The sequence below is a fragment of the Bombus flavifrons genome, chromosome 11 (assembly GCF_040668555.2).
Source record: "Bombus flavifrons isolate JBK064 chromosome 11, iyBomFlav1_principal, whole genome shotgun sequence".
NCBI lineage: Eukaryota > Metazoa > Arthropoda > Insecta > Hymenoptera > Apidae > Bombus > Bombus flavifrons.
Genome location: NC_138452.1, coordinates 976,275 through 1,000,666, shown reverse-complemented (window position 1 = coordinate 1,000,666; position 24,392 = coordinate 976,275). Strand labels below are relative to the sequence as shown.

The 24,392-nt window shown below is 40.0% G+C and overlaps 1 protein-coding gene across 6 annotated transcripts in view; it reads right to left on the bottom strand.

The window, feature by feature from the left end:
- The window catches only part of LOC138184671 (mucin-2), a 330,669-nt gene that overhangs the window by 171,281 nt on the left and 134,996 nt on the right, over window positions 1–24,392 (bottom strand). The window contains exon 2 of one of the 6 annotated variants that reach the window (XM_069122807.1): window positions 7,506–7,557. The exons of the other annotated variants lie outside the window; for them this stretch is intronic. The gene's annotated coding sequence lies outside the window, so the exon portion shown is untranslated. The remainder of the gene's footprint in view (window positions 1–7,505; window positions 7,558–24,392) is intronic. 6 annotated transcript variants of the gene reach the window in all.

The following is a 24,392-nucleotide window of genomic DNA, read 5'->3' as shown; positions in this document are numbered from 1 at the left end:
AACGAATGAGTCCCCGGGACTTTCAACGTCCCAGTCCGTTCCGAGCTCAATTTCAGCTCAATTACCGTAACCAACCTTTTTATTATTTTTACCAGCTGTTTGCTGGTTTCTCACTTTGACAATTTTCCTGTCCTTAAATCGGAGCCAAAATTTCGCTATCCAGGCAATTTGCTCTGTTTTGACCCTACGTTGGACATATTTCATCTATAACCCAATATTCGCCATTCCGTACCGTGAAAATTGGACAATCGATAGCGACTGCAATAGCTCGAATTACGAGTAAAATTCACCATCGGATACGTTTTTTTTCGGATGGCACGGGGATACCGAGTGAAATTTGAGCAACCTTCGAGCCGCTCCAGTCCACGTTCGAACGGAGCTACGTACTATGTCTGCGAACGATAAAAATACCAGGATCCCTGCAATTTTAACGAACCTCTTTTTCTTGGTGAACGCTATAGAAGGGATACTCGTTGAATACCAGCGAACGCACGCGTGGAATAGACGAGGACTGAGAAAAATGTACTTGTCATGTTTATCTATGTTCGTCATATATGATAAATATATTACCGTATACACATAATAATATATTACTGCTCGCTAATATATATATATATATATATATATATATATATATATATATATATTTATCCAAATCTCTTGGAAGACAATAATATCTTATTTTTCGAAACTTCAATTTATAGTCTACTGATTGCAAAAAGAAGATAGTACATTTGCGAAGAAACAAAAGTTTGAAGGGTAGAGAGGAAAAACACCATAATTTTATAAAATTGAATTATAATAGACAAGAATAAAAAATAAATACAGTATGTAACCTACAATAAATAAGTTATATCAACGTGGTACAAAATATCTAATATAAAAATTAATAATCCTCGCGCACGCAAATACAAATTTTAAACTTCCTTTTATCCGTCACTTACGCTAAAACCAATTACTAATTTATCAATTAATTTATTCATTTGAGTCCAATACGAGCACTATTACCACAGACCAAGCAAGTTGTCCGGAAACTTGAGAACGACAGCGTACGTGTTCGCGTGCGCCTACGACCCCATTACAGCGAGATATGTACTTCGAGGTTTGCTACGGACCTTCTTTTCGAGCCTTTCCAAGGTTGCTGCATTCGATTAGGCAGCTCTAAAATCGGCCACAACCATGATGGCTCCGTAACAGTTCTACTCTGAATGAAAAACGAGCCTCTGCCTCTGATTCTGGTTGCTCTCAAACCATGGCCAGAAAGTTTCACGAACACGATGGAACCACGGATCCATTAGGGATCCATTTAAAAGTGTCCCCTTTGTTCCAATAAATACTCGTTATTCGAATATTCCCTCTCATTGTTCGGTACGAATTAACGCTCGTTACGGGAGCTCGTGGTTTCCGGCCGAGCGCTGAAACGAGGGAAACATTTTTGAAGTAATCGCGTATGTTGTCGTCAGAATTGACAATCGCGCGTCTTTGTTACGTTGCAAAGATTCGATATTTTAATATAACTTCTATAGTTAGCTATTTTGAGTGAGATATTTAGTCTTCTGTTACTGGAATCTTATTTGTTTATGAGAAAAGAAATTCCAGTTGACTATGGTTTTTCATAAGAATTTATGAGTTAATGATTGACATAACTCGATTGTTCATCTGTTCTCTAGTATTCATAGAATAACATAGTATCGTAATATAACAGAGTCGAGTGATGAAGAAATAAAATGAATTAAACCGTATAGTAGAAGATTAAAAGATTCAGTTGATTTTACAATTCAGTTCATTTTTATTTAGAAATATCTTTTTTTATGGTTCCAAACTAAGTGACGTTGTTGGAATTTCTATTTCAAATTTCCCAGATATTACAATCACGTATAACGGTTAAAATAGTCGAATTATGTCGTTTCTAAACCAACGAGTGAAAGCAAATACATGCAATTAAGAAAAGGTAAATCGTGTAAACACGAAGTTTCGGAAAGAAGTACGTAAAAACTATTCTCGTTTCATGTTTTATTCATCCAGCATGTTTAAATAATGACTCGACAGAGTTCAATTTATTCCGTCCATGTTCGGAAAATGGACTACATATTATTGTTGCACCGTGTCGAACTCGATCGAGTCGTAGGCATTCGTTGCCGCTGACAAATTTCTCGCATATCTGACCGACACACCGGCTAATTCGCAATCTAAACTGCACACTAGTGCACACCAGCAATCATCTGCACGGATTCACGTGGGAGCACAGTGTATCTAGTGAGAGTAGACGATTGAAACCGGTTTCTCCTGCTTTCAGACCGAGTAATTTCGTTAGTTCGCGCGGCATCCTCTTCTCTCCTCGTGCCACGGACAAGGGAGAAAGCTATTTCACCATCACGATCACTCCCGTTCGGCTGCATCGTTCTCAAATTGTCTAGCTTCAAAGAATTTCTAAAACGAACAGGTTTTTTCATCGTCTTCCATTATATTTTCTATTTCTTTATTTTGGTAGACATCTTTTATTCGATATACACGATTATTTTTGTAATCAACGTTTTTGTTCTTTTCTTTTCTTAATTCGATTAGGTTGTAGGATAAGCAGGGTTCTTTAAGTCAGAGGAATATTTTAATCGAGCAAAATACGATTATAAATAATTTTTAAGAAATCTACATTTGAAAATACGATGTTACTGATTGACGTAACAAACACAATGAAATATATCGTATGCTCATATTTATTGAGAAACTTCTATTCATCAAAACGAAAGGTGTTTGTTCAACTAATCTTAATATTATTAGTTGTAATTATCGTAATTCAGTAACATGTATATATTACTTTACTTTCGTAGATTCAAAAGTAGCTGGTACAGTGGGACAAATATCTGAATGATCTATTTTTCGGATTCTGAGGAAACTTGATATTAGCGAAAACGATCTACTCGGATAAATCGATGGTTGAGTATCAAACTTGTGACGAGCTGACGTTCCATAATGACGGAGGGAACTTTGTAATGCTTCCTCGACCATGTGGCTATCGATTATAAAATGTAAGAATGATCCATCAAAAATAAATAGAACCCTGCAACAGTAACACGACGCCCTGAAACACGAAGATTCAATCTACAAGAAGCTAAGGGAAACGTTCGAACGATAAACAATTGTCCTCAAAACGTCGAAAAAACTTAGTAAAATTTTAAATAAATTATCTAAAAAAACCATTCGAGGAGTTATAATGATAAATGGTGTATGTAAGTGCCGGAAGCGAAGATTTTCAGCAGAAACAAGTACTGCGTATCTACTAATTCTAACTTATTTCTGATACTTCATTCATCACTTGAACGATATGAACATTCAATGATTATCACTGATAAAAAAAAAACGCTTTATTCTAAAATAATGGTACACATATACAAATATTTTTTATCCGCTATATAGTAAATTTACATCTCTTTTCACTAAGAAAAAGTCTTTTACTCGTTTCTTTAACGCTTTCATCATTTACCATTTCGACTGGATTTATCTGTTTATCGAAAATACTCGTAATCCTTTACGAGAGTGAGAATGAAAATGCGCAACGACGAAACGTCGTAGGCAGACGAAGGGAAACCTTCGAAGAGACCCGGCGTCGCGTCGCGCCGTTGGCACGGTCGACGGCATCGCTCGTCGTCGCGCGAGCATTATGGGACGCCTTGAAGTAGTTTACAAGCAGCTTGAAACTCGACGTCGAACGGAACGAGAAGCGAAACCCGCGGGGCGGCCCCAACCGGAGAGAAGCAAGATTAATTAGATGCCGATGACAAAGCGGGAGCGTGTCTTCACGCGCTCCGCTCGGGCTGACGTTCATGGCCCGATAAACTTTGAAATTTTGACGACGCTCCAACATCCGGCCGCACGAAGCCTTCTTCCCGCTGACAATGCCTGCGCGATAAGGCTATTGATTCGGTCCTTGCCCCGACGGGGAAAATTGAACACTCGATTAAATCTTCCTCGCGTGGGCGTTCCCGAAATTCCCGGGCGAGCTCAATCGATGTTCTTGCTTCGACCAAAATACAAATCTATTTTGTCTTTCTATTCTTCCTTTTCTCTGTATGTTTTCATTTAGTGGTTCAGATGTGAAAGAAGAGAATAATGAAGACCATTATCGTTGAGAGGAAGTAGTTTAGCATGGCACAGGTGAGAAAGGAAGCGACTTGTTATATGCACTGTTTTGGGCCCAAAGAGTATGAAGGTTCTCGGAATAGAAATATGTGCACGAAGTCTTGCAGAAGATCAGTGACATAATTAGTCCTATGATAATCAATATTTCTGGAATATTCAAGAGAGTGGTAAACGTAGATAATTCCAAAAACAAATAACTGCATAGGCTTAGCAATACATTCGCTGTTATTAAAGTATAATTATATTATCTCTGAAATTCTACAAAACAGAGTGTCCATCACTTTCTTCAATTTTCCAAGTCATTTTATCGAATCGTATACCTCAACGTGTACGTGGTAATATTGGATTCGATGACAGTGTATTAAATTCTCAAAATTATGCTCTATGAAAGCTAGAAAATAATATAGAAAATCTCATTTTTGCACGCGTTAACTCGTTAAATAATTATGTAACGAGCGAAAGATCGAGTTAAAAATTTCATAGATTGATCGAATGTTCGAACTAAAAAATTGTATCGAAAGAATCGCTTGATCATTCGTCCCGTGACACTGTACAATAACGAACAAGTGTAAAGAGCCACGACGTGTGCCGCACATCCATACGTCGACGAGAAAGGCATTAATGTTCGAGCACGTGACAGAAACCTGTCGCGCATCGATCGTCGGGACAAGGCTATGGACGTCGGGAAGAAGACGAAGAAATGACCCTCGACGAGAAAGCGGGATACACGAGCGTCGAATGGATCGTGGGGCGCCTGAAACCCCATCAGACTATAGTTGCCAAGGGTTCACGCGACACAATAACCAGAGACACGAACGTGAATGCTCGGGACGCGTGTATTTGAACACGATACGTGTCTCGAGGGCAGAGCTTCTCACTTCGTTCACACCCTTCTTCGACTCTAACCCCCTCGCTCTAACTTTCAACCTCCCTTCTTTTCTTCCCGTTCTCGACGACGTAATTTGTATCCTCGGAAATATCATATGACTGAAATTATCACAGGACCGTTTACTTGTTGAGCTTTGAACATGAAAATGAACATTTCCTCGGTGTTTCGAATTTCTCCGGGCAAAAATATCTATTATAATTATCAAGGGGCCGAGTTGCTTGAACATTATTAGTTGGTATAACGTCATAATAATATACTAACTAGTAATGTTAACGAATCAGCAAGTAGTAAATTACAGGTTATAGACTTGCTTTTTATAATTTCATAATTTTATGTCCAATAGGACATAATGTACGATGATTTGCGATATATAAAATTTCATTGGAAAATTTTAAATAATTCTTTATTATTATACAAAACGATTAAACAAAACTTGTACTGTTATAAAAGGGGATTTATTAGTATTCGAAGCATTTGACACGTGATTAGTAAAATTTCGCTATATAATAATATTAGTTTAATTGTACAAGAGTTCATGAATTTTTTAATATTTATCAAATACTTATTTTGAATATGAACGATCTATCGAAATAATCTAAGAGAATTTTCAAGAAGGATAATTCTTCAAGAAAGAACGCTCGAGATGGCTTGGGAACGTTTCGGGAAAACCAGCAGACGGTCGAGTGATCAGAAAGCGAAAGAAAAGAATGAGAACCGCGGCTGCTACGAAAGAGGGAGCACCGTACGCCGCGAGGTTCAATGTCCTCGTCCTTAACGGTCGTCATCCTGGCAGTCCTGGTGGTTCTCGTGCATCCGCGGTCGAGACCTCGTGCTCGCTCACGCGCGCGCGCGCGCGCGTTCACGATCCTTATCGTTCACGAAGGACGATCGTGGAACCGAGACACGGCCAATGAATGAGAATATATACACGTACACGTCGCGAGGCTCGTTCGAACTATCGCGTCTGGAACGTGATTTTCGGCACGAAACTCCGTCATTCTCTTCGCGTGTCGTCGCGATTTCTCGCTGTTCCTCGCCTATCGAACAAGCAAACCGACAAAAAATGAAACACGGCAGATATATCGTCGAAAGACACTCGATGAAAGAAACCTGAACGGACGCGGTCTAATGGTTATCCGAAATCGAAGATTGTCGACGGCACGAACAAAAACGGCGTCAGGTTCCGCCGATTGAGATGTGACCGTCTCTCTTCTGTATCATTCGGCCCGTTCGATCGGATATAATGGAGTCTCGGCGTTGTAAGCTATTACTTCAGATTTTAGATCGTATTTAAAAAACGCCTTTGATAGTTTTTCTTCTAACCATCGATTCCAGCAAATTGATTTCAACCCTAATACTTTTACTTGAAGATTTTTTGTTGGAGTGTCGTGTTACAACTAAACTTAACCCTTTGTTATCAGACTTCTTTTTCGTTTTTTCGTATTTTCATTAGAACAAGACTTATAATCTATTAAATCGCGGATGTTCATGCATTTATAAGAAATTTTCGAGGATATATGAAATAAATAAAATATTCCCAGTAAGTACTCTTTTAGTAATAATAACAAATCTCTGCCTTTAAATTCTGCTTCTCTAGCTACATTCATAAAACCAGAAATGTGCATAAACATTCGCAATCTACTGATTATCATTCCCCGTTCTTATGGAAGAAATAATAACCAATAATTAGCCTAAATAGAGTGCTTAGTGCGATAGTGATGGCACAACGTTCCAAGAAGTTAATTAGTGATTAAGGTTATTAATTTAAAAGAGCCTCTCTTAATCGTCTAAAGTCGATTGTAAAAAAGAAACTTCATAGATTTAAAAGACACTAAAAATTTCTAACAGACGTAGCAATTAAACGAAACAACGAGACACACGGTGGGAACGCGAGTTGAAAGTGCAGAGCACTTTGTTTGTTGTTACATCAGACAGGCGGTATTCGTGAGTTAAACACGCCAGAGTCGTAATGCCGTTTCGTGGCGTATATTATTATTTCTCACGCACGTGTTACGCCCCCGTCTCGGAAGATTAACGGAGTCTTGTACGACCTCGTGTAACGTTTTACGCCCCGTACTCGCTTTCGCTTGACTTTCACCTCGGCGCTCATCTCTCCTACTCTTCGTTGTCAATAGAATCACGCACCATTATTTCGCTTCCTTGTTCTCGTTGAGAAGACGAGGATTCGATTCCTGTAGATAATTACCAGCGATTCTTCGCTAATTATAATGTCTAATAGTAACGTCTCTTTTATTACTTCGAGTTTTAAGTCGTACTTAAAGCTTGAGTTACACGAGGAACTTTTAAATAACAAGACCATTAACCCCGTTATAATGAGTCGTTCATAAATATTTCATGGCTTCTATATTTATATCTATAGCTGTATTTGTTTCATTCGTGATTTATATAAGGAAAACCAAGACCGTGGCACGATTAAGCGGACGGAATAAAAAAGCAATGTCGTTCGTGACTGACTTACGAATTACTTGCTCGATGCCAGCCCCATTAATCTTCACTGATGAAACACTTACCTGTAACAGACAGAATAAAATGTATTAATATATCTGACACGATATCGGATTTAAACATATTCCAAATAGAACTACATTTATTGGAACGAACGTTTAGTTAACGCCAACAAAATAATAGGTATTAAGAAAAATTGATGAACTTATATTACAGTTCAGTGTTTGTCCCCTGATAAGTTCAGATAGATAAAGGTCCACTGTAATCAAACGTAATCAGAGATATTGACGAACAATATATACGATAAGTATGCCAACGTAAAATTAAAAAATGACAACTTGTCAGATTCAAATTGTCCGCATGTAGGGCCCGGATATCGTAACAGACGTTACACATCGGGAAGACGATGAAAAACAGAGCAGTTCCTGGAGGGCATGGCGGAAAGGAAAAGCGCGAAGACGGAAGAAGGGTGCTTCTTACCCTTGGTATTTCCGTGACCACAATAATCCGACAAAGCCGAACAAAGCGGTCGAAGGGATAAAAATAAAGCGACGAGAAGGAAGGAAGAACGCGGTGACGTGATGAGAACAGTTTCGAAGGGGCGAGCTCTAGTCAAGATGAGAGGAGACAGGTTGAAAGGGAAGCGGGAGATGAGATCGAAGGGCGGAAAGTGGAAGAAAATGACGCGGTAGAACGCTACCATATCGCGGTATTTTAGCGTAGAGTCGAGAAACACCGATGGTATGGGGTTTGGCTCGAGTTGTCCCGACTAAGGGAACGCTCGACACCGCCATCACCGGCATAGCCAACAACCACCACCAGTATCGACGACTTTACTTGTCGCCATAATACCGTGGTGAAACTGCTGCTACTGCTCGCGTTATTACCTTACATGCCTGCATGCTGGCCAAAGTAACTTCGAATTCTTCTTCTCCGCCTCCCGTATGATCCCTGTCTTCGACAGAACCCTCAAATTCTCACCCCTTTGATTCAATGGACGCGTACACGTCGCGACGAAATTTCCCGATAAGTTGAGCGAACCCGGTGAAGTCGATCGACTTTCAACCCCGATAGCCCATGGGTAAGAAGTTCCCGAGATTCTCCGCTGGCTGAACTGTCTCAGAAAGATATCTCCATCCCTCTGCTCGACCATACTCTTTTCAGGTTAAGTAAGAATTGGGTAGAACGAAGAACGATCTCTGAAGTTAGTTTTAAATTAACGGGCTTATTCTCGGAGAAGGAAATTATTTATGGAACATGGTGATTTATTATTGAAGGGCAGAGGAATATGATACAAGTAGATTTTATTTAAAAAATTTGAAATTCTATTTTAATTTTGATATACTTATATTATATATATAAGTATACTAAAATTTTAAAAATGTTCAGGTAATGGTGTTGGTTAATTTAGCTTGTGCACAGCTTATTATTGTGTGTTAATATTTAAAAGCAGATTTCTATCGCACTACACAGAGTATATCGAAGTTACTGATTGAACAGACGAAACCCCGGAAAATTTGTACCTCGACCTGTTAATAATTACACCTCGCTTGACCTTGTTTTACGGGAATACGAATTCAGCAGAGCGCATGTGCAACTTTCCGCAGGATTTATTACCCCTTAGCAGCAACGAAAGAGACAGAGAAATGCAATACAATCACCTAGACCTGTTTTATTTGTTCCTTTTCCGGATCGTGAAAATACTTTCACGAAACGATACATTCTTCTTCGTACGTTTACTATTTCTGTCGCCTTGACTTGTTTTCGTGCCATGTACAGCTACGTTTATTCCATTAATTTGTAAATAGCGTTTCCAATTTTATGGAAATCTGTATTCTGTTTATTGCTCACAACCAAATTGTCATAGAATTTTTTACGATACTTTATCAATATTAAGTTTAATTTTGTTGAGATGCACGAATAAAATATCGAGGAAGGGAGTTAAAGTTATTTATGAAAGATATAGATATTTTTTGACCTAATGACACAGCGAAGATAATGTACTAGAAGAAAGGGACAGTCACTGTGTGTCTGACACGCTATCCATTACATTCGTTATTTCGTACATTAGTTATTTCGTTATATTATATTTACTGCCGCATGGATTTAAACTTCAAACGTTTTACAACGTAATTAGCACAACGAACTTATCAGTACTTTCTAATCTTTTACAATAATTTCTTAATAAAATCTTAATTTGTTTTATTTGATGCTTTAAAGTCATATTTTACGATATTTTGTAATCTAATTGGCTACAAATGATTTAGCATTACATTCTCTGTTTACTAGTTCGCTTTGGCCATTAAAAACACGATTGTTATTTAATAAACAATTTAAACGCAACAAATTTTAACTTTTAATTTCGTTACAGTTTTAACTATAACTTTTATTACTGTCACCTTGCTCTCATTTCTGTGACCACCATTTAGTCGAATAACCGAAGTAACAAGAAGGAAACCTTTCCAACTCTCGTAACGGTCTCGTCCTTAATTCTGGCCGAAATTGTGGCGTTATTCCGTGCACCGAAACAATCTTGTCCCTCGTATTTCTTCGGCAACACGAATGCACTCTTGCCTGTTCGTTCGCCAGAGTTTATCGCAACTAAGAATCGTCCCTGACTTCAGCAGGCGCGACAAGCTTCCTGCGTGATCAACATACTTCGCAACTTCAATTTCAAAGCAACTCGCCTTCCTTGGTATGTATGTTATCGAATTGTCGACAAAGCGGTCTGATTAATTGACGTACAAAAACAAGCCGGCCGATATGTGATAAAACACGCTCGCAATTTCATCAACGGAAACGTCAGAGATATTGCATTTAACGTAGAACATTATTCCAGATATAATAGGACATGATGTAAACAAGCTCAGGTTAATTGGATTCTGATCCAGACGATTACGGAATTGTGCATCTGTACATATAGATGGTCTTGATCGATTTAGACACATTTAGCTCTACTGAACTTATTGATAGTACGAAAATATTGTATTTTATAAAATTTATTACAGAAGATCTGGACCGTTTCACACGGTCGAGCTAATATCATTGGGAAGATTATATATTTTGATAAATTACTAATACCAATTGATTCTCCTACATAACTGAAAGAAGTTTAATAATGAAGGAAATGAAACTTTACGAGTAAAGTTACAAAAGAGACTATAATTTACAACTTGTTACTTGCCAATTCATTAATATTGTTAGTTAGTAAACTACTGTATTAAACGATTCTAAAGTTCATAAAATTCGACGCAAAGCATTTTAATGTTAATTTTCCCACTAAGAACAGCTCTGAGTCCGTCAAACAGTATTTAATTTTAGAATCGTCGAGTTCTAGATTCCACAGAGTTCTCCGAGTACCTAAGATCCACGTGTTTGGAGTTCGTGAAGGATCTTGAAATCTTTTGAGTCGCAGGAATGTTTGTCTCAGAAACTATACGATGTCTGTATCGTCTTCCAAAGATCGAAACTCATCTGCATGGAATGCCATGAACTAGTAACGATCCGTAAATTCGTAAACTCGAAGCTGTTTACTTTGAATCTCACGAACCTACATTTTGTAACCCTTCAATGTCCATCTCGTCCGAGTGAAATTTCTATGCAATTTCGGAATAGTCCACGCCAGTTCCCACGAATTCAGAATTGTTCGTAGCGTGTTCCCCGCTGTAACATCAATCGCATATACATTCGTTACCGGTCGATTCGGCTAGTCGAAAAGTTTGACGACCAAAAAAGTTCCACGGACAACTTTTCAAACTTTCGGGAAAGTCTCCCGTGAGATCGTTGATCTAAATTAAAGGTCTGCTTACAGTGGCCAACGTCGTGCTGTTTAATCCATGAAATAACCGTTTCACCGAGAGACGGTTAACGTTTTTATATTATATCAACGATCACGCGATCCGTGTTCGACCTAGCTTCCAAACGAACGTGGTCCGCGTAGCAGCGTATTGAAACACTTTCCGTGTCGCGTTCATTTTTTTCTTTACATACTCTTTCTCAGAACACATTTAATCCTTTCCTACATTATCAACGTTTTACCGTTTCAGTTCACCGTACAAACTCCACTTGGACATCGCTTAAAGCCAAATCCCTTTCCTATTCGAAATACAAAAACGTTATTTCAACGACCATGTAACAAAACGTCCCAAAGAAAACTACAGAGATTCCCGGAAGCATTTGAACACTTGTAGGCATCAAACATTTCTTTCACAAATATATTATGGTACATGTATTATATACATAATATCAAGGTATTTTGTACAAAATAGGTATATATTTCGCGGAAGTCAGAAAGGCATTTCAACAATCAATCATCCGCTAGATTAATTAAACTTAAATATTTTACACTTATTATATCCGTAAATCGACAAGTGTACCTCTCTCTTGGTGCACTAAGTAAACGTCCATCAGAGGATCGCTGTACCGGATTTTCTTGCCAGCGACCAGCACTAAGCAGCAAAAACTGGTTGCCCACTCGAATTCATTCTCCCGACCGCAATCCTAACGCACGGAGTAGTACAAGCATACAGGTGAGTCGACGATGGTGGCAGGTTTCCCGACACACGTTCGACCAAAGGAGTCACGGGCGAGAGGACCTTGAGACCTTGACCCAATAACACTGTCGACATCTCGAACGGGACGAAGGATCAACGTCAACGGGAAGGGTCGTCGAAATGAGTCGTTCGACGTATGGCTGGGTCGTTAAGCGGGTCACGCGACGACACTGAGCGACGACTTAATGCCGTTAACCCTATCGCAAGATCCGCTTCCGGCAACTTCCTCTTCCCGCCTTTGCTCCACCCACGTTGAGATTCTCTCCGTTTCCCCACTATCGTCTCAACCTTCTCGTACTCCCCCCCCCTCTCTCTCTCTCTCTCTCTCTCTCTCTCTCTCGCACAATCTCTTTGTCTATTTCCTTCTCCCTTGTCCTCCACGGCTTCTTCTTCTTCATCTTCTCCGTCCCCTTTACTCTTTCGTTCTTGGTTCGTTTCCTTTCTTCTCACGCTTCGTCCGGCGAGCTCAACGGAGTTCATTACCCACCGACTGGGATCAACGGGTCTGCCTTTAAATCTACAGTTAGGTACCTACCTGTCGGGAACGCTAATTAAGGCCTCGTAGCCAAACCGCTCTTTATCGCGCTCGCTCTACCACGGGACACCGGCCCGGTCCGTCTTCCCGTGATATCCCGGCTCCGTGACGCAACCGGAAACGAGCCGATCCATCGGCTAACATTATCGATATCGTTGCTCCACCGCTCAATGATGGATGAAAAGAGAGAAATTCCGATAGATGCTTCCGGGGATACGACACGCTCCACGGAACACTGAGAAATTGCGAACCGACTGACTATCCTGGAAATGATTCTTGATGATGTTCACGAGTTGTTATCGGGTCTTGTTGCTTGTTTTTGCAGAATGTGAATGTTAATGTATGAATGGTTGGTTCTTGTTACAACTGTAGTTTAAATGGGCGAGATTTTATGATTAGACAAAAGATTTTCTGGTTGAATGCAGATAATTAATTCCTTTGCCGAGCATGCTGTGTACATATCATGCGTGTTGATAAAAATTCACTCTATTGGTCTCTGATCACATACATGCAGGCATACAGGCATTCGTCGAAAAATATCTTTATTTGGATGCAGTACGAATTGTATAATTTATATTGACTTATCTTGGAGCATACTAAATTCATATTGAATCCTTGTAGGATTTTATTATAATGAAAGTGGACTATTCGTAAGATGTAAGAAAATGTATTAACTGTTCACACAATTGACAGTGAACAATAACTGAACACAATTGACGAGAACAATTCTGTACCCGTAACCTATGAACGCTCATACTATGTAGTCATAAAAATCTATAACTACTTTCTTCAAGCAACGGCAAGTCATGTTTCCTTACAATCTACTAAATTTATATCGCGATTAATCTATCGTTCCACAAACGAAACCTTAAAGAACGTTTTAAGGTTAAAAAAGAACAATTTAAACGTTGATACGGGGGAGACAAATTTCACGATACGTATATACTACTTTCTTATTGTTTCACAACTGTGATCGTATCTTGCGTACCGACGATACCGTAAATCGTTCGGATGTACATTCTACATACGCGTGTATGAGTAAAATTGCCGGAAACTTGTCTCAAAACTTTAAACGCGTTTTTCTCGAAACTACGTTTTTCGAGTTGGCGTGCACGATATCTCAAGTTCTAATAAACCGATTTATTTTAAATTTGATCTGAATATTCCTTATATACTCCTCTATCGTCCGGACCACGCACAGCTCAAAATCTTTAATATTACTATTTTTTAAACGTTCGGAATTGTCAAAAAAACGTGCGAAATAAGAAATTTTTTTTCAAACGGCCGTCATTTTGTGAAAAAATCTTGTATTGATTTTTTCAAGGTTCAGACGATAGCGGCATTCATACTAATTAAGAATTCGTTCGCATTTTTTGTTTCAGATGACCAGAAGGGTTGATATCATGCACGCCACGACACCCCATTTTTTGGGCAGCACCCACTTTGCCAGCTCATAACTTTTTAAATATTGAGTTTTTTTTATCAGTGAATTTTTTACGTAATCTTGAAATATCAATAAACAAATGCTAAAAGGAAGGATAGCAAAAATATTTTTTGTTTCGCTTGTACAGAGCTTCAAAAATCGCCCGAAATTCATGCCTCTAGACCAGAATACCCCCTTAATTGTTCACGCGTTGGAAATCGTTTCAATTGAGCAGCAGAAAGAAAGGGGATTCATAAAAGCAGCGTGATCCATGCTCGCGCGGGTGCGAGAGAGTTGCAGGCCACGTAATTGCGCAATTATTTACGCGCTCCGGCTGGTCGCGCGTAACTGACCGTAATTACGGCAACACAATAACCGGAATGCAGTTGTATGATAATGAGGAAAACGAGCGTCTTACAAGGGAGGTGGTATCTCTCGTACCCTTGCGGTCGCGCCTCTCGAATAACTCGTTCCTAAACGAGGCGCCTCGAGATTCCCCGCGTAGATTCTACGAATCCATTTCACCCTCTGCTCTGCGAACAGACTGCCGTCGTGTTAATACCCACTCAGCCGACACCTGTACCGGATATTACACGTATTTCAACGAGTGAACAAGCGTCGAACCGAGATTTCCATTCGAACTGAACGACTCCTTCGAACTTTCACTCAACGGATGGATGCTAGAATGGAACCGATCAAAATGGACAAAACCCATCTCTGCCAGCTCATTCCGCAGCCATTCGAGAAGCGTCGTTCATAGGCAGGTGTAATATGAATCTGTTAAATGTCGGTGGTCGACGAGTTGTAAAATGTGATGACAGAGATAAGTTATTTAAAGAAATCGAGAGTTTTCAATGAATGAACGTTTTAATGAATGAACGCTTGGCGATTACTGGTGTTTGTCAGTAAATGCTACATAAGGTTTGACCGCAGATAACTAACCTACATCTAATGCAGATTTCTCAATGCATGTGTCAGGATATAGAATGCTAATTAAAAGAATTTTATCTTGTATTTTTTATTATCTTTATGCGTTAATTGACAAAGTTTCAAGTTCGACCATATCAAAAGCAAAGCTTCGAACGAAACGATTTTATTGTAAATTTTCCACTTACTTTTGCGCGCAGAATCACTTCCTATTTAATTCTACCACGTATCCTGATGCGTCCTATGTGTACATATACTGTAAAGTCAGTGTCGTTCGAGAACTGACGTTATTGGCAACGGTTCAAATGGAAATAAGCAAAACAATTCGCATAAGGGTGCTCGTATTACGATACACTTCTACGATTAAAACCATCATGGTCAAAAAATAACTGTATTGCTCTTCAACCTTATAATCTGCGCTCGTTGAGACGCAGAACAAAATCGAGACGAAGAACCGGTTTGTCAGTGAATAGAGGTGAATTTCCCGCGGAACGAACCCACCAAGGGGCTCGAGTCTAACGACGTATTTCGCGGCGTAGCAAACGAGAAGGAAACACGGGACGAAGTGCCACAGCCATGTCGGCGGGAAACTGGAGCAAACTCAGCCGAGGGAGACCCCCGGGAAGAAGAGTCCGGAGAGTCTTGCTCGACAAAAACAACTTCTCCTCGACACAGTGATTTTTACGGCTGTCGCGCAGCAAAAGTTTCCTCGGCTGTTCGGCGATGACGTGGAAGTATGATAATAGAATAGAGGGGGTGAAATTGGCTTGAAAAGAATTACGAAAAACATTTCCACCGGAACGTCGACGTAGCTTAAGGATCCGGGATGAAGTTTAAATGAATTTAAGAGAGTCGATAGTGTGACTACGAGTGAAGGTGGAATCGATGTGCAGGCGATTAAAGCGATTTGATTCTCTGGGCGAGCACGAAGAAGAGAACGGACGACTGTTATCGAACACCGTTGCTGTGTTCTCTTACTCGAGTGCCAGAAATCGGCGAGATACAAATCGTCTCGAAGGTGAAATCGAACCTCGCCCGTTGCTCGTTTCCTCTCGCCGTCGTCCTCTCGAATCCAATTCCGAGGATTCCACACGAGTTACGAGTCCTTACGGAAATTATTTTCCGGAATCCGTATGCCATCGAGCGGTTTAAATTCTCATTCTGACGGTAGTCCACGAGTTGCCTGTTTCTACATTGCTTCTTCCAATACGCATGAATTCACGTGTAAAAATACACAGATATATTGCACGTAATAACTTACAATATCTAAGTAGAATAGAATACTCGGTATAATATTTAATGGATGAGAGAAACTTTTGCTTAGATTTCTGCTTAGGATCTATAGGTCATGTTCGCAGAAATTTGATTCTGCATAAATATTCAGACTAACGTGTACCTATCTATAGAGAAAGTTAGATAGGAATTTCAAATACACGTTCGCTACAGAGAAATCATTAAAAAAGACTTCTACACAAAGAACTCCTATCGCCATTAATTTGTCAAATTGCTGGGTTCCACTAATTACGATAAGCATACGTATAGTTACTAATTACCCTAGTATCCATCAGATACGTGAAACAACCTCGTTAAAGCGAAACGGAACACGTGCTATAAGACACGCGTACATTCTCCATCAAACTTTTCTTCTTGGCCAGACAATAGAAGAACAACACCGACGATACTTCGCCGAGATCGAGTCTAACCTTTCCAACTATATCGTCGGATCAATATGACGTATGGCAGAGAATCAATTAACTGTAAGGAGTCGCGAAATCGTCGTGACCCGTAGACGTAACAAAGCAGGACAGAGATAATACATAATATGCAATTATTGGTAACGCGAGAGCAATCACGACGACAACCGATAAAGAGAACGAGACCAAAGAAAAGGAAGAACGTGACACGGGAGAGAAACGAGAGAAAAGGAGAACGGGAGAAAGAGAGAAGAAAAGAGAGAGGGACAGAGAAATAAAGACAAACAGAGAGAGAAAGAGAGCAAGAGAGAGAGAGAGAGAGAGAGAGAGACAGAGAGGGAGCGTCGCGCAATAAAGCACGGGGAGCGCAAAAGGACAAAGGTCGATCGTCAAATGCTCCCCCTCGACTCGTCCAGACTTCGCTTCCTATTTCGCAAATAGGGGGATGAATGCCGCGACGTCGAGAGACTGCAGTTAACCTCTCCAATTTAAACGCGAAACCTCTTCGATTCTTAATGGCCGATAAATCGGTTTCTCCCCGCTCTCGCAATCTGACCGCATCCTGTGGGAAACGAACGAGACAGCGAAAAAACGGACAAAGAAAGAAACAATAAGAAAGAGAGAGAGAGACAGAGAGAGAGAGAGAGTAACAGAGACGAACAACCGAGTGAACCGAGCAGTGAAGTAGGAGAAAAGAGATTTTCGTCGAATGCATTCAACGAACTGCATCGGCAGTCAGGCAAATGGGAAAGCGACACGGGGAGGAGCGAAGACTGAAGAAGAATACGGAAGGTGGAAGACGAGGAGAGAAGCAGGGAGAGAGGAGAAGCGAGAAGACAGCGAATTAATCTCCCTATTAGCGGTCGCCAGTCTCAATTGCCTTCGTCCTCCCGCCTCCCTCCGCCTCCTTCTCCCTTTCGACCTCGTTCTCTGCCTACTACCTCCCTCCGCCCTTCTTTCCAACCACGTCGAACCGGAAGTCGAGCAATTTATCCCGGCCTTGTTTCTTCTTGTAACACGAACCACGACGAATCTGTTCTCGAAATCGTAAAATTCTGTCAATTTGGGTCTTCATCCTCGGACATTCAAGCCATCCGCTACTTATATGCGAACGTATCGAAGTTTCGTATACTTTATATTCGTTCCCCCGATGACGTACGTTTCGATTTCGTTTCCATTTGGTTGGTAGGCGATACAGTCGATAGAAAACCATCACCGATCTTCGCTAGTGAACCGAGAAATTCATGATTATCGACGGAAACCGATTTGAGGAGACATCTTTCTAGAGTCCCGTGGATTTAATACGAGGAATTATAAGGCGAGTACTGTTGCATCGACCTGCGTACTTTCTCTCTATGATGGTTTGAGAAAATGGAAATGTCGATGTTGCATTTTAGGATCGTGAAATTCGTAATAAATTAGTTCTTGTGTACTTAGTAGTAAGTACATTCGAAAGATTACAATGAAATTGCTCAGACATTTACAGTATTTCTTATACAAGTATCACACAAATAATCGATAAAAGTGTTTCGCGTCATATTTTTGACGTATCATCGTTGTTTTCTTCACGTCCCGCGTTGTTCCATGGTATCCAGTTGTAGTAAATATTATAGCATGTTAATACGATAATATAGTAACATATAACATAATAATAATATATAATATGGTAATAAATAACGCATTGATACATGAAAGCTCAGTCTTTCTTATGTTTTATTCATCCAATCTAATGAGAATAATTCATTGATAATTATTAAAAGGCGTTTAAAAGAGATTATGAAGTTAATGGTTAAAATCATTGTCAATCGCGTCACGAGATTTCATATTTAAATCGACCAAAGTAAAAACGTAATACATGCAAGCATGGGCGTGGTAAAAGGCCGGTCGAGCCTGGGGCCGCGACTAATGATTTTCAATGGAAATATTAAATCAACGATAAACGTGCGCCAACAAGAGAGCTTGGCCGTATTACTGCGCGACGAGATTCAAAAACCACAAAATCAAACCAAAAAGTTTAATCGTTGACGAACGATGAAAAAACCTGCTGCCAAACGAACTCTCTGGGCATAATAAAAAAAAAAAAAAAAAAAAAAAAATGGGGGACGGGGAAACGAGAGAGAAAAACGCGTGTTCGTTATTCACCGATTTCTAGCCATCCGAGACTCCGATAAATAAAACAAAGAGGTAGGCAAGCGACATACGTGAATTTTGCAAGCATTAAAAATCCGTCACGATTCAATAAATAATTCGAGTCCCGACCACACATTGTTATCGATGTGCGCTGTGTGTTTCCAACCATTATCGATCCTGAATACCTTGTAACGATACACGCGCGCACCTTCTATAGAAAGCGATCTGACCTACTGCTCTATTCGAAACTACGCGTCGAAACTCTTCCGTTAACTAACTTTCCTCTGCGAAACGAATTGCTTTTATTGTCGTGCAAGCTGTTGAATAATTACACGAACGAGCCATTTATTCGTTTACTCGGTAAATATTTGTCGAAATGTCTTTGAAATATCCGATTTTTAGGTAATTTTATGAGATAGAAATATAGGAGATTATGTATAAGATTGTAAAGCGACTCTGAAATCAAGTCGAATGTTTTAATTATTCCGATACTACAAGAAATTTTTGGGAAATGAAGTTGATCCGTTTCATTTCTGACAGTGATTGACATAAATTACTGTCAAAGAATTACATCAAACATAAGACAAAATTTCAGGGAGTTGTGATCATGTAATTTGTGACCATTCCCAAGTACAAAAGTCCAGATAGTTGCAGTAATAAAAACAATAGAATTATTCAAACAGAGATTATTGCCGGGCGATGTCTGCTCGACCTATAAACCCCGATGAGCATTAATTACTCATTAATAGCAACAAATTGAAGCATTAAAGCAGCTATAAATCCGCAGGCGTGCAAGGTCGTGTTGAAAGCATGCTAATAACGCGTCGAAATCATGAAATATTAGAAAGGTTGCTTTTTCTGCTCTTCCTCCTGCTTCTTGATAATAAAAAAATCGATGTAATATACATCAATTGATAGAAACAACGAAACTATTCTTCCAACAACATAAGTAACTTAAAGAGAAATAACCTTTCATCTATTATAAATGATTGTTCGATTGTTGGTGGAGAGACGCGATCGCGAAGAAGCGCGCCATCAAAAGTCGTAAATTCTCGTTACGATTTGATAATCGACACCACGAATCAATCGATCCCCTATTTCGGTTAGGATAATAGAGATGGTTGAATTGATTATAACACTGAAGTAACAGATTATAATATATATTTTATTCCAACAAGTTTGTAGATATAAATAGTTGCGCGTGGTGCGTGTAGACGTATTCTCAGAGACGTGTAAATAGTAAGCTAAAACTGATGACTGATCAATGAACGAAAAACCAATCAAGATATTGACTGGTCAACGGATGAAAAACCAGTGAAGTTTGGTAATGATGCTGTCGCAGAGAAAACCATTGATGGGTGTTGGTCGCCCCACCAATGGTCGCTTGCGGGTGGAAATGACCGTCGATCATGGGAAAACCCGACCATCCCATTTTTTACTTGATTAAACAATATGCATAAGGAACGTCTCCACTTGAAGATATCTCATAACAATTAAGGGCCTCGACGGTAGAATAAAAATGCTTAATTTTATGACAATTCCTTACGATTATTGCAATCCGACTAATTATATTTCCACAGCGAGTGGCCGCCTCAACCGAGGTATGAATTCTGGTTTATGTAAAGAGTCGCCGGACGTAACAATGAAATTTTTCGATGTAAACCGAGGAAAGTGGAAAGAAAAGACCAATCTGATCGTCGACGGAATTCGCGTTGGCAACCCAGCTACGACGTGCCGTGGTCTTCATCGATTTTTCATTAATTTTGCTAAGAGCGTTGAGACAGTTCCGCTCGAAAGCATATGGCGCCCGCTCTAGGCCGCCACGTTCTTCTTCTATCGTTAATTAACTTTCGTGCGTCTCTTGCAATCCTTTTCGGCCTTCAAATCGTCAAAGTCATTGTTCTTCGGTGCTTATCGGCTTCAATAGCCAGCGATGTTAAATCACCCGCGAAGTAGCCCGAAACTCGATAAATCGTCGAATAGGCACAGATATGAATCCAATTCTTTTGTATTTTATTTTCGGTCGACTGGAAATTTCTTCGTGGAAATTTCTCTTTGGAGTTCAGCCAAATTGATTTCAATCCAAGTGAATCATGACAGACACGATCGCTATTAAATCGTCGGAGAGGTTTATGCTATTTGTTTCTCTACACCCAGTTTTGGTATCGTTCTCTTCAAATATCAATGAATGGTTAAGTTTGAAACATTTAACAAAGTCTTTAGATTTCTCTTAAACCGATAAGATTTTGGTTCGTCCAGCAGATCACGACGTTTGTCTTTATCTATATCGGATGTGCGTAAATATCATGACTGATGTTCGGGATCTTCCTTTTCAAAACGAACATTTTCAAAGGATCACATCAATTCATATAGGTACATGTCGATGAAACTCTTTCTTTATATATATACAAGTATCTTTTACAATAACAGTCGGTGTGTATCTGCAATACGAACTCATTAGACGATCTAATAAGATCCCGCAACTGTTTCAACGTAATAAAACTCCAAAATAGGGGACATATTATATTTACGAGAGGACGAGGAACGAAGAATAATTAAAGAAACGGAAATTATAATCCAGACGCATCTCGTTTAACGTAATAAACGCGTTAAGTAGTATGTAAACTCATCGCCTACGCGTTCCTTGCCGTTGACATCGCCGATTTCCACATGGTCATTCGCAGTAATTAATGCCATCCTTACTGGTATTCAATGATAATTAACTGAAAGAGGGGTATCGAATACCAGCGACGGCTGAATACTGTAGTCGATTAGTTGGATCGTTTCTTCGTGCGTGTCTTCGTAAAGGTGAAGTCGACGTGCCGATTAATGTACACGCGACGAATCATCGCGAGTGAACTGAGATAAAACAGGGAGCTCTGATACGAGTATGCAAATCGTTGCATGTCTTTCAGCGTAATCTTACTTACGACGCATCGATAAACGTGATTTTAAGAGCGTAGATGTCTCGTTGTGTGAAAGGATATTTAACTGCAATGCGATATTAATCGAGACGGTGAAATGGGATGTCAATAATGTTGTTACCATCGTGCGATATAGCCTGCTTGCATATAAAGGTCCTATATGTACGTTTATTGCAGCTTCGTAATCGTTCCCGTTTCAAATGGCTTTCTTAATTCCTGTATCGTGCAACCGAAATCGATGGCTCGGGTATTAATATTACGGTTAAGAGATCGATAATGAAATGAACGTAACGCCATGAGACAAGAATTGAAATATCAATTTTAGAGGAATAAATTATTACAGAAGCTGAATATAATTTTCTACGCTCTGAATTTCTACCCTCGAATGTATCCAAATCTATCTGCTTCTGTCTTATAATCCCACTATCGGCATTATATCATCCAAATACCAAATTATCGATAAAATTTCGACATTATCGATAGTTATCAATATCATTAACATTCGGCTACATCTCTAATCCACGCTGACCGACTTTGACTCAGTAAAACCATTACGTAAACGCATTCCCAATGGGATTGCTTTCATTACGTGTCGCCGGTAAGAACGGCCGAATTCGCTGGAAATTCATTACGTAATATCTTGCCCATGAACCAGGATGCAAATAAAAGCGAATATAAGCGAATATAAATGAATATAAACGGCTGTGTTTCCAAATATTCTATATGAAATACTACGATTTAAACTCGCAGTCGACAAATTCCGCCAATTTAAACCATAATCCCTCTAGCTGCTCCTCTCTACATAGTATTATCCAACATATGAACAAATATTTTTACGTATGAACATATTTTACATATAAACAAATGAATCTTTTTTACGAATCAGAAAAACCACTATGTAGAAAAATGACAAATACAAGCTTGATATAAAAAATGTACTACCTCTCTCGCTTGTCCATAAAAATAATAATTATTATTATATAAAACAGTCATTAGCCTCTTTAAGGTCGAAGCACGTTTTACTCTTAAATACTCCGACTACGTGGCACTAGACTTTGTTTACGGCGATTTTCTTTTCCTCGACTACCGTGTCGTCGTTGTCGTGGTGTCTCACAGTCGTGGCCTGCCCTTAGTCGTCGCAGTCAGCCAACACCGACGTACAGTAAGTAAGTTCCTGACGGAAAATCGATGCGTAAGCACCATTGCGGCCGCCGGCTGCTACGATAGATCGTATAAGTCGGTTACAACGCGGCGCACGTTATAACACCGCTCGAACCGCATTTTTCTTCCCTGGAACATATCTTGAAGAATTGCCTCGATCCTGGCTTTAACCAGCAGCCAAGAAATTTTCCAACTGGCCGGAACATCAGTCGCGACCATCTCCTTGTGCGGCATAAAACCCACAATTCTCGAGCACGATTCTTTCCTCCCTTCTATCGATCGAAAAACACGAGTTTATTTATTGTTAGAACATGTTGCACCGCGGTATAGAAACGGATTATTTATGTCCCTGCACTGACAGGATAAGAGCGACGGAATTAGTATGTGACTTTCTAAAACGGTTTCCAGCCGGCTAGTGGTACCAGATGTTTCACACTCGGGATTATTGCTTATTAGAAACATCGAGCAATATGTTCGCGGTGAGTTGCCGTAACAGTTCCGTACTTACTACATTCTCCACGTCACTCTAGACTATCGAGTACCGTAACCGACAGGTCAAAGGTCGTTTACTGGCTTATCTCCAACTGGCGAGCTCTCTATTAGCGAATCTCGTAGATACGTAACATTTTCAGTAGTCCAGTTGCAAACCGTAAGCGATCAGATCGCTGCAAGCGACGCGAAGAGGTCGTAAAAAAATCGAAAGGCGCGGTAAAAGTGAATGAGTCGGGGCTTGGAAAGAATCGTGGTTTTGTAAAAGTTGTTTCAGGGTCACGGAAAGAGGAAGAGTTAAGTTATACCAGATAAGACTAGATTCTTTGAACCAAATATTTCTTGCCAAACAAACATAAATACATTCCACGATGCTCTCTACTCTGTTCGAGAATTTCAGTGTTAATTATTCCTTTGACCTTCAGCCCAAAAACAAACAACCGCAACCTCCGAGGGTTAGCCCGGTCACGCGACAGATAGGATAAAACAACAGATTGCTCCGATCTCCGGGGGAGAAGCTTCGACGATAGTGTTATTGTGTTAAAAACTTGTAGGGAACGATCCACGCAGGAATTCTAGCAGTTTGGAGGCCGTTTTCCACGGCAGGAAGTAACCGGAGCAGAGAGGATCCGGCGCTTTAATCCACGAAACTTCCTGGAAGATTAAACCCTATCCCGAGGGGAACTGCAAACTTGTCGTCTTTTTTAAATCGCATTCAACGCGGGGAATTTTACGTAGTCGAAGGTAGCAACTGGGAAGAGCGGGCTCCCGATGGGAACGTTAATAATTTGTCGGCAAGTTCCAGCAGCAGCTACATCGCCGTGGCCGCCATTGGAAAAGAGCGGAGGATACGGAACGTAGGAGGCAGGCGAAGGTAGCATCGCGTTTACAACGAAAAATATCATCTGGTCGAATAGATCTTATGGTTCGCCCGGCTGCACCATACCATAGGCCATAGACGTTACACACTGACGCTTGGTTAGACTACGCTACGTCTGACTCCACACAAACGTACATTTTGCACGCGAATGGAGAGAACGAGAAAGGAAGCTAGAAGCTTCGAG